The sequence below is a fragment of the Armigeres subalbatus genome, chromosome 1 (assembly GCF_024139115.2).
Source record: "Armigeres subalbatus isolate Guangzhou_Male chromosome 1, GZ_Asu_2, whole genome shotgun sequence".
In the NCBI taxonomy this organism is placed as follows: domain Eukaryota; kingdom Metazoa; phylum Arthropoda; class Insecta; order Diptera; family Culicidae; genus Armigeres; species Armigeres subalbatus.
This window is the reverse complement of record NC_085139.1, coordinates 91,261,304-91,273,307: the sequence shown is the minus strand read 5'-3', so window position 1 is coordinate 91,273,307 and position 12,004 is coordinate 91,261,304. Positions and strand designations below refer to the sequence as shown.

General features: G+C 39.7%; 1 protein-coding gene across 3 annotated transcripts in view; it reads left to right on the top strand.

Annotated features, from left to right (window-relative positions):
* Positions 1–7,232: 7,232 nt before the first annotated feature.
* Positions 7,233–12,004, top strand: part of LOC134202216 (serine/threonine-protein phosphatase 2A 56 kDa regulatory subunit epsilon isoform) — a 224,599-nt gene continuing 219,827 nt past the window's right edge. The window contains exon 1 of one of the 3 annotated variants that reach the window (XM_062677289.1): positions 7,233–7,333. The gene's annotated coding sequence lies outside the window, so the exon portion shown is untranslated. Of the gene's footprint in view, positions 8,076–12,004 lie in introns of all 3 variants that reach the window. The other 2 variants (XM_062677271.1, XM_062677267.1) reach the window with 2 other exon arrangements.

The following is a 12,004-nucleotide window of genomic DNA, read 5'->3' as shown; positions in this document are numbered from 1 at the left end:
TTTGGCTGACAAAGAAGCAGGATACAAGACACTGGCTGATTGGCTCACCAATTGGGAAGCAGAGAAGATTCAAAATGAGGTATAAAAAAAGAAAGTGCATTCGCTCGCAGAGCATTCAGTCTTTTATACCACCACTAGAAGTTTGCGTTATTTGAAAAGATCGTTATCTTACTTTTTGGACTTGAGAAGCAAACAGCCTTTTCAAGGCTCTAAGAGTTAAAATAATGTTCTCCTTCAGTCGCTATCGCACGGATTAGGCGGCCCTACATCCCCTGCTGAGCCAACTTGTGCTTATTTCAGCAGTCCTTCAGTGGGAAGGTTGCTACTGTCGAGGCTAATATTCCGTGACCGGACAGATACTTCCTGAATTGTTTTGATGATTCTTGTTCGAGGTAGATTTGATTTCTGTGTCGGTTTGATGAGAAAGATTTTGCCAAGGAATGGTATGCAACGCCGATTATTATCAAAAATAGCTGATGTGAAAAATTTGGACATATGTATCTTCAAGGCATGGTCAAGTCAAGTCCTACGTCCACTTAGCGGTTATGTCACAGACATTTCCCTGTTCGTTTTTCCCTTAAGATATGAATCCGTAATAATTCTATTATTTAAATGGATCGTTGGATACTTCTAATGACCGCCAGGGCAGCGAGAAGGTCTTCAAATATGCTTGCCAATTATGCTTGAGACTATGACTATGCAGTGTATATGCGCACAAAACGTAAACTCCGCAAATGTTCCGCCCAACAGAAGAAACAGGTACTTTTCGTTCAAAATTAAGATTCCGTTTTTGTTTGGCAGGAATAATACGCTATAATCGTCCCGTATAATACTTGTATAGAATCAAGCCGTTAAAAAACCGCAGTTGATCACCCACATGACATATTGTGTGATAATCGATCAATAAATCTGCTGGAGCCGCGATGGACAGTACTGGATTCCGGACAAGTATGTTTTAGCCAGCATATGCCGTGCACAATGACTGCACTGATTAACGCAAAGCCCATCTAGGTCGATAAAGAGACCACCAATCGGAATGAGAAAACCTGCAGCAGGAATATTGTAGCAGCACAAACTGAACCCCGATACTGCACAGCGATTTCATAGATGAGCCACTCTACGCAGGTTTTGCACCGTTTAACCCCTGGACCGACGGCGGTGCCATACTACGTGTATATTTTCCGAAAGCAATGTCCAAACCGATTTAAACAAAATATCCACCGGCTTTTCGGAACTAAAGCAGGAACATCATACCTCAACTTCTGGGTACGTATCTTCGTATGCGCCAGCAGTAGCACCTTCGAAGCACCTATAAGTTTTCATCGCGTCCTCAACTTCTGTTGCTGCTCAGCTTGCTTTTTGGTTCCACCAAAACGAACACATTCCATCCGAACCAGATCCGAACTGCGCAAATGGGTATATGCTTGTCGATGACAGACATTTCAATTGTAAATAAACATGACACAGAGTTGCCAGAAAAGTAATTTTACAATGTTCTCACCACTGTTAAGTGTTGCCAAATATGCTAAATCTCATGGGATCACCATCGTCTGACAGCAATATTCACATAAAACAGACGATGTTAATTTTTGATAAATTTGTAAGAAAATAATTTCATATAAACAGCTTATTTTATGCCCAATGTAATCTAAACCCAAAGACGTTTCAGGGAAAAATAGAAAACATAGGTGTTTGGTCGGACGGGAAAGGTCTATTTTAAAATAAAAGAGCAAATGAAACAATATGAACACAATAAATAAGTTTATTTATAAACCATATAAGCACCGACGATATAATTATTATTACATTATATATATTTCATAAAGAACGACACAATATTTTCCAAGCTGAAAAAGGCGGCGTATCTTGGAATTTTGTCATTTTTTCTGGGATGCCATGTCGTCTTTTCTGAATTTTTACTCGGAAACCCTTGTGCTCGCCCTTGTGTTACCCTGCTGAGTTTTTGCAGAAAATGCAGCAATTGGATCCGTGGTGAACTGTGATCCCGTGCTCCTGCATGCTGAAACAAATTATATCGAACGTGAGGAATGAAAATCGAAGCGAAAAACAAAGTGCATACTTACTTTTGCGTATACTAGCACCCCCATGTTGTTAACGGCCGTAAATGGTCGTAAAATTAAACTTGACTAACTCAAATCAAATTAAAACTATAATATTTAATGTAAAAAAAACACTTTACTTTGTGATGGGCTCAAACTTGTCTCCTAAGTATTTTTTCACCCATTTAGGAGTAAACGACAATCATTTTCAAACCGATACAACATCCTTAGTATTAGATTCACGTGAGGCTAAAGTTAGTTATGTTTCGCTTAGAGCGGTTAGGTAGTTGTTAGGGTTATTTCGAACGGGAATTCATGTTGGTTTATACACATCGCTTCATCCGAGGCAGAATTATATGTACCGTGAAAGTACATAAAAACAACTGCCTTGAATGACAGTCAGATGTAAATAAAGTATAAATAAAATCTGTACCCTGCAGGTGTATTTTCTGCAGAATAATCATTAGATATTTAATTATCTTACTACATTTTATCAATCATATTTGAGTAAGTAAATTGAAACTTATTTGTCAGGTTGTTTTGCTCCCTGCTCGATGCTGCTGTTGTCGATCCGGAGCCGTATTTTCGTCGAGCGAGAACATTAACTGAGAACGTATTGCATTATTCCAGGCTGCATTTGTCGCCGTTTTGAAGTGGCACTTTTCGGCTCTGACCATCCGGTGAAGGTGTAAAGCAAAACAGCTATGGGTGGAATCCTCAAGTGGCACACAGAACGAGAATTTCTGGATTTTCAGTTAGGTCTTCCGGTCCAGAACGTACCTCATCGTCCGAAGTTTAGAAGACCAGGAAATTTTCAGGTATCCCTACTTATGCCGATGCCGCAGTGTTTTTCGGTCCTGTGTCTTTACGTTGTGTGGCCTTGATGGCCAGGAGTAAGGATATATTGCAAAAATGAAATGTAACTGATTTTAAGGAAATAAAATTAAACTTATATTTTAGAATACTAGCAATTTCTCTTAGAATCTGAGAAATTATGTATGAACCGGTTCATGCATACACTGATAAAAACTTTGTAGTAGATATTACAATTTTATGGTAAAATTAAGAACAGTACCGACGTTTTTCAACTGAAGGGACGAATCGCTTAATTTTACCATAAATGTAGTAAATCTGATTGATATTATTTTCAATTTCACCACACAAATTGTTATTTAGCATAGACTCAAACAAAATACAGTAGCCTGTAGGGATTGAGAGGGGTATGAGTAAATATATTGACTGAAAGAGGGCATATCCAGCTTTTTACGAGTCGATGCTATAGACTTTGAATCATCCTTTTTGACATATGCTGTGTCCACAACTACTCAGACAAAACAAATAATCATGTGCTGAATATGAATCATAATTGGACTCTTAATCAACAAGTCAATCTGTCAAACCGTTTGTTAATAACTGGACAAGATTTTATTTCAACCATTGTTCAGAGTCATAATCATTCTACACTGGGAAAAATAAAGAAAATAATGTCAAAACGATAAAATAAAATTCGTCTCCAATGATGGGGTTTATGAAAATTTAATGAATTTATGTTCAACCTTGCTCGGAATCTCTGAATAACCGGTTGCGAAATGATTGTGCCATCAACATATCAACATTTATTTACATATAGAAAAAAAAAACTAGTACATACACTGAGATCAAATCTCCATTATTTTGTATGTGCTGTAATCATATAGAAACGATTCGCCTTTAGCTCCATATTATATAGCATTTGAATTTGATTAGTGAACATTGATATTTAAGAACTAAATTCATACAATATGGTGGTTTATTTATACTATAGATCTGACAATGAATTTTATGTGCAGCGACTGATAGCTGATAAATATTATTACCGGTACATAAAATATAAATGCGCACAATGGAAAGCTAATTTTTCCAAATATCAAAATGGTTGCCTGGAGACGGCTCGGAAAAAACGGCTAATCCGTGGACAAAGCGAGGTAAGCGAATAATTTCATTATTAATAATTAATAATACCTGATCAATCCTTCATTTTCTGCATCGAATTTCTACACAGAAGTGTAAGTACTGAAGAACTTGTATCCAATGAACACAAGTTACAAAATGTTGGATGAAATTCAGGATCGTCTTAAAAAACGAGCAAACGCCATTCGAACGGCGAACCGGGTTCGACATTTTCAACGCTTCGTATGCGCATCCTCTTCCAGTTCCAGTTTAGACGCCCAACGTCCTCACAACAACAGCATCCATACAGCTTCACCATGAAGTGCTTCAAAAGAGAATTTCCGCATCAGAATGTTTCTCGGATGAATTTAGCAATTTAGATGAAGATAAGATACAGTGGCCAACATGTGGAAAATATTATTTTGTTACACAGTTTTGGTGACCGAAATTCGATACGATCGATGTTGCAATTGTGCTGGCATCAAACCAGGTGTTTTTCTGCATTCTACGATTTTATGTTTAAACTTATTTCAATTCACTAATAAATCCAACATGAGTAAAAAGCTTCTTTGTTTTTTATTTACGGGAAACAAAAATCAATAACAGAATCCATCTAGATAATAAAAAGGCATTTGATTTTTATCTGCAGCCGCATAAAATATATTGGAAGGATCATATATGTTGTATGAATGTACATAAAATTAAATGTATACAAATAATTTCTGCTTTGTGCAGAACTAATAAATATTATTTGCATGATTGCAAAAATATATATGCACATAAAATTTAGATGAATTCAGCTCAGTGTAGAATCTGTAACAGACATCCAATATGGTCGATTTTTATGAATTTGTTTGTGTTCGTTTCCACAACTTTACAACAACTGCATAAATTTTCTTCATTGCTCCAGAAATTTTGTTCGTTGTAATCTCCTACAGCTTTATAGATCAGGAATCAATTATGTATCACGAAACAATTATGTATTGCCCCACTAATATAAATGGCATGAGTGTTCTTGACAATGATTCCAACAATGTCTTGAAAATGAATTATTATTTTCCTATCCAAATATCATCAATTCGAGCCTTCGCGATTTTCTTTCAAACGGAAAAAGCATGAACTATTATGTTTTATAATGTTTTCTTCCACTGTGCGATAGATTCGGTAAAGGTGATGAAATGTGCTGAAATGTTGTTTCAAACGTTAGTTCGACCTCAAATAAAGGTGGTAAACAAATAAATAGGCCAAGTCGAATATTAGTTGGATCAAATGCTGAGATGAAATCTGTCTAGCGAATTATTCAGCATCCATTTTATTCAGCTATGAAGATTACAAATAAACAATTCAACTTAGATGCTTATTTGTAGCTTGTCGTTGTTTGTTGGGAAAGTTCGTTTTATTATTTTCATTGACGAATACTATTATATTCGTCAATGTTATTTTTCATTTACGAATACCAATATATTTATATTGTGATTTCAAATGAATTAAGAAAAATTTAATGAATCAAATCCATTCAATTTTATCAACAAAAAACAATAAAGCTAATTGGTAAGCTGGGTGGTGCGGATAGAATCGATTTGGTTGTCAAACTGAAGCCAAAATTTTCTATTGTGCCGCAGCCAAACATTGAAGATTGTGGTTATGTTCGTTTCTGATCTAACATTGTGAATATTGTTATTATTTTGGGAAAAAATAAAAATAAACTTTGTTTGAGTTTTATTCTTTGTAACAAATATTCTCACATTATATTTCGAGTGGAAAATTAGGTGAATGCAACTAAAAGCACTCGTTACGAAATTTCACGAGATTCAGCAGCTGATTGGAGCATGAATGTATAGCAATCGTAAAGTCATGTAGAGTCTAGCGCATTTGTCGCCCTCATGCACGTGGAAAGAGAAATTCGAAGAGCGGAAATGTTTGTCAAAGTAACTGCAAAATAATTTTGTTCATAGGTGATTTCAAAATATCCCTCTGCTCGCTTGAGCGCAGAAAAGCGGCTCTATCCGCAGCACCCAGTTGGTAAGCATACATAAATTATATGTGTGCTCACTTATACATTTTCTATAAGGCTTACACATAAAATGCATTAGATGGAAGCTATTGCAAAAATCTATATCGCTCACACATAAACTTGATATGGATTTTTTCCTCAGTGTAGCAATGCTTGTATAAGGCATGTATGCTTAAACAATGCTATTATCAAGTTTTTAAGCTGCCTAAATGCCAATAAAAAGCCATCAAAATGCTGTGTATTAATGCTTACGGTTACTTGGGTATAACTCGTGTGGGGTCTGCTTGAGAAGCAACAAGCAGAACCGCAGTATTCTATTTTATCTCGAGATGCATAATAGTTACAAGATAAACATTGTCGCTGTTGTCGCTGTCCGGACCATCTTTTGCTGGCGAGGATAGGGGATCTAAATGCGAGTCTAATGTCAATGAAGGAAAAATACATACGTATGGTCCATAAGGCTATCTGACGTTTATCATCTTTCTCTTGCACGCGCACAGACGGAATAGGGTTTCCATCGGAACGCTTCCGAAGCGTTTCCGTATGAAAATATCCTTTCCGTGCGCGTGCAAAAGATTAAACTGATAGCTCTATATTATGCGGCTTTCTTTACAAAAGCAAACGTTTTAAAAATTTGGTATACTCCATTGCACAGTGACGTCACACACGACTTTTGACAGGTACTGGTCCTGTTGTTTACAGACGACTTTATTTTAATTTTGAGATACTTCTATCATTATTTGATTTTCTGATCGTTAATTACCTATAGCTTATCGATAATTACCAATATTTGAATGCGGAATGTACGGAATGTCCCAACTCGTGAAATATGCAGAATTAATTTGGATCAAAAAAATTCTAAGTCCGAAACGTAAATAACAGGACCAGTACCTGTCAAAATAGTGAGGTTAGGTTTGCCGCGCGCAATGACCTATTGAGTTGGTAAATAGAGGGTAGAGCTAAGTTTGATTGTCTGTGAATTACGAGGGATGCAAACTTTTCGGGTTGAGGTCTTTTTCGAATGTTATTCGTGTATGCAGTTGGGGCTGCCATCTTGCATCATTGCTACCAACCGCACAGAATGGAACAACAGAAATTCTGAAGGAGTGAGTGAAAAACAAGCAGTTTAAAATTTTGCGTTGACACTTTTTGACCCGCTTGTCAACGGGTGCGAAAGAGACCTTTCCCGAAACTGTCACACTAACCAGTGCCGAACTGAGGATATCGTGCGGCCGAGAGAAAAAAAAATGCCAGTGCAAAAGAAGCGAGCAGATTCTTCTTGCGAGGTGTCGATTCGACAGAGCAGTGCGCGGTGTGCTGATATTTTTTCGTGAGTGATCTTTGGGAAAAGAAAATTTTTACGCAAGCCGAGCGGAAAAAAAGCAACGCGAACCAGTTACAGTAAAATTCGACGTGCGAAAATTTCTCACTAGTTTGGTGTTCGATCGCGGTTGTTGGTGCGAATTTTCCGCAGACAAAGTGGGGAAAGTAGCTACGGTCGAAAAGGCGATTCCCTTCTGCTCAAGTTGCAATCGAATGTCGGGGTGCCGCGGCGGATAGATTTTTCTTCTGCGGGATCCGCGAGAGTGATGACAGTGTCGGATGAGTGAGCAGCGAAAAAGGTTGGAAGTGCCGTTACCTTGCTAGGTGGACCCGCGGTTGTGCAAGAATCCTTTTCGGTTAGGTTCCGCCGGAGTGCGAGAAATTTGGGATCCGATTCCCAGTAAGAGTAATACAAGGATGCTGAAAAGGTGAAGAAAAACGGTGACGACGACTGCAAAGGAAGAAAAGAAAAAAAAAAGTGGAGCTCACTGTCGACTACAACTACTAGCCGTAGCGGCCACAGAAGGAAGAAGAAGTGGCTGCAGCCAAAGTAGCGGAAGAAAATTGCTCTCGGGGCGAGTTTCTTTTTTTTCGCACCGTGTCATTACTGCTGGAACACGGCCTGACGGTACGGAACTGACCCGCGGTGCAGATATTCTCGGAATCTGGGTGGGATCGGCACTCCGCCGGCAGTTTCCACCGGCTGTAGAGCATCATCGATTGTGGCCGCAGCGACTACTGTTACGACGGTGAGAAGCAAACGAAAGGGGGCCGAGACCGGAAGTGCGAAGGAGGTTGCCTTCGGACGGGACGTGTATCTTTAGAAGCCAGTCATATTTTTTTTATCGATAAATATAGGTATCTTTCGGTGACCGTCTCGCGCGAGTGAGTTCCTCCCTATCTTGTGTGCTTGTGTGTCGGAATCAATATTTTCTCCGCGATCGGTACGGGGTGGTGAAAATTGGATTTAGCTGCAAACTTGGACCAATAGTTTTGCTCTCTCCTAGAGGATTAAGCGGTGAGAGGGTCGAATATTGAATCGAAGGTGAGTTTAGATTATTTTTTATAGATATTTGCGATTTTAGTTTGAATGGTTGGTTAAACAAAAGACGGCAAAATAATGTTTGGTAAGGATGTCGAGTGACAGATTGTACGGACAGAAAGAAACATAGAAATGTAGACAGGGATGCCAGGTTGAATCAATATTATAATGATCTTTATAATATTTCACATTTCAAAATAACTTAACGATTAGCAATTGAAAAACATTTAGCCATTCAATTTGCCCCACCATGTAAAATAAATTTAACTTCCTATTTTTTTCGGATCTGGTTCTTCAAAAGATTGTCAAGATCTATGTTCAAGCCGTTTTTGACTTCTTTATTACTTTTTGTTATTCACATATTGTGTACCTATATCGACTCGATATTTCCCTGACTTGATGAAATTTGGGAGTGCAATTGCATTTCAGAAGCTTGATGTTTATATAACTAAAAATGGCTTGATCAATTACCAAAATAATTCGTCTGGAATTACATTCAATTGACTACAAATCCTGGAAAAAATCCGAATCGAATTCCGACAAAACTAAACATAAAGTTCTGAGTGGAATTTAATTATCTTTACAAGGTTCCATTTGAATCTTGGAAGTTGGAGGAGCTTTAAATCGAATAACGGAAGAAATCCAAACGAATCTTGGAAGGGATTCCAAACGAGTTCCGGGCGGGTTTCCAAAAGAATCCTGGAATTCGGAGAAAGAATCCGAGCGAACCCCTGACGGAATTCCCATTGAATTCCGGAAGAGATTTTCGTCGAATCCTGGAGAGGAATTTAGTTGGATCCCGGAATTCCAAACTATCCTTGGAAAGGATAAATTCCGGACGGAATGTCTAGCAAACCCTGGAATCAATTTCAAACGAATCCAAAGAGAGATTTTAAACAAATTCCGGGAGGGATTCTTGGGCGGTTCTTCTTCTTCTTCTTCTTCTTCTTCTTCTTATTGGCATTACATCCCCACACTAGGACAGAGCCGCCTCGCAGCTTAGTGTTCATTAAGCACTTCCACAGTTATTAACTGCGAGGTTTCTAAGCCAGGTTACCATTTTTGCTAGCAGGCTAGCACGATGATACTTTTATGCCCAGGGAAGTCGATACAATTTCCAATCCGAAAATTGCCTAGACCGGCACCGGAAATCGAACCCAGCCACCCTCAGCATGGTCTTGCTTTGTAGCCGCGCGTCTGACCACACGGCTAAGGAGGGCCCCTTCTTGGACGGTATTCCAAACGAATCAAGGCGAATTCCAGAAGAAATTCCAAAACGAATCCTGGATGGCAGATTCTAGGAGGGATTTCTAACGAATCCTGAGAGCTATCCCAAAATATATCCCAGGAGGGATTCCAAACGATTCCCGGAAAGGACTCTAAACAATTCCCGGAAAGGATTCTAAACGAATCCCGGAAGGGATTCTAAACGAATCTCGGAAGGGATTCTAAACGAATCTCGGAAGGGATTCTAAACGAATGCCGGAAGGGATTCTAAACGAATCTCGGAAGGGATTCTAAACGAATGCCGGAAGGGATTCTAAACGAATCTCGGAAGGGATTCTAAACGAATCCCGGAAGGGATTCTAAACGAATCCCGGAAGGAATTCCAAAAGAAACCCGGAAGGATTCTAAACGAATCCCGGAAGGGTTTCAAACCAATCCTGGAACGGATTCTAAACAAACCCAGAAGGGATTCTAAACGAATCTCGGAAGAATTCTGAACGAATCCTGAAAGGATTCGAAAACGAATCCCGGAAGGATTCTAAACGAATCCCGGAAGGATTCTAAACGAATCCCGGAAGGATTCTAAACGAATCCCGGAAGGATTCTAAACGAATCCCGGAAGGATTCTAAACGAATCCCGGAAGGATTCTAAACGAATCCCGGAAGGGATTCTAAACGAATACCGGGAGGGATTCTAAACGAATCCCGGAAGGGATTTTAAACGAATCTCGGAAGGGATTCTAAACTAATCCCGGTAGGGAATCTAAACGAATCTCGGGAGGAATTCTAAACGAATCCCGGGAGGATTTCTGAACGAATCCCGGAAGAGATTCTAAACGAATGCCGGAAGGATTCTAAACGAATCCCGGAAGGAATTCTAAACAAAACCCGGAAGGATTCTAAACGAATCCCGGAAGGATTCTAAACGAATCCCGGAAGGGATCCTTAACGAATCCCGGAAGGGATCCTTAACGAATCCCGGAAAGGATTCTCAACGAACCCCGGAAGGGATTCTAAACGAATCCCGGAAGGATTCTAAACGAATCCCGGAAGGATTCTAAACGAATCCCGGAAGGATTCTAAACGAATCCCGGAAGGATTCTAAACGATTCCGGAAGGGATTCTAAACGAATCTTGGAAGGGATTCTAAACGATTACCGGAAGGGATTCTAAACGAATCTCGGAAGGGATTCTAAACGAATCCCGGAAGGATTCTAAACGAATCCCGGAAGGATTCTAAACGAATCCCGGAAGGATTCTAAACGAATCCCGGAAGGATTCTAAACGAATCCCGGAAGGATTCTAAACGAATCCCGGAAGGATTCTAAACGAATCCCGGAAGGATTCTAAACGAATCCCGGAAGGATTCTAAACGAATCCCGGAAGGATTCTAAACGAATCCCGGAAGGATTCTAAACGAATCCCAGAAGGGATTCTAAACGAATCTCGGAAGGATTCTAAACGATTACCGGAAGGATTCTAAACGAATGCCGGAAGGATTCTAAACGAATCCCGGAAGGAATTCCTAAACAAAACCCGGAAGGATTCTAAACGAATCCCGGAAGGATTCTAAACGAATCCCGGAAGGATTCTAAACGAATCCCGGAAGGATTCTAAACGAATCCGGAAGGGATTCTAAACGAAACCGGAAGGATTCTAAACGATCCCGGAAGGATTCTAAACGAATCCCGGAAGGATTCTAAACGAATCCCGGAAGGATTCTAAACCAAATCCCGGAAGGGATTCTAAACGAATCCCAGAAGGGATTCTAAACGAATCCCGGAAGGATTTTAAACGAATCGGAAGGGATTCTAAACGAATCCCGGAAGGATTCTAAACGAATCCCGGAAGGATTCAAACGAATCGGAAGAGATCCTAAACGAGATCCCGGAAGGGATTCTCAACGAATCCCGGAAGGATTCTAAACGAATCCCGGAAGGAATTCTAAACGAATCCCGAAGGATTCTAAACGATTCAGGAAGGATTCTAAACGAATCTTGGAAGGATTCAAACGATTACCGGAAGGATTCTAAAAGATTACCGGAAGGATTCTAAACGAATCCCGGAAGGATTCTAAACGAATCCCGGAAGGGATTCTAAACGAATGCCGGAAGGGATTCTAAACGAATCACGGCAGGGATTCTAAACGAATGCCGGAAGGGATTCTAAACGATTACCGGAAGGGATTCTAAACGAATCTTGGAAGGGATTCTAAACGATTACCGGAAGGGATTCTAAACGAATCCCGGAAGGATTCTAAACGAATCCCGGAAGGATTCTAAACGAATCCCGGAAGGATTCTAAACGAATCCCGGAAGGATTCTAAACGAATCCCGGAAGGATTCTAAACGAATCCCGGAAGGATTCTAAACGAATCCCGGAAGGGATTCTAAACGAAGGCCGGAAGGG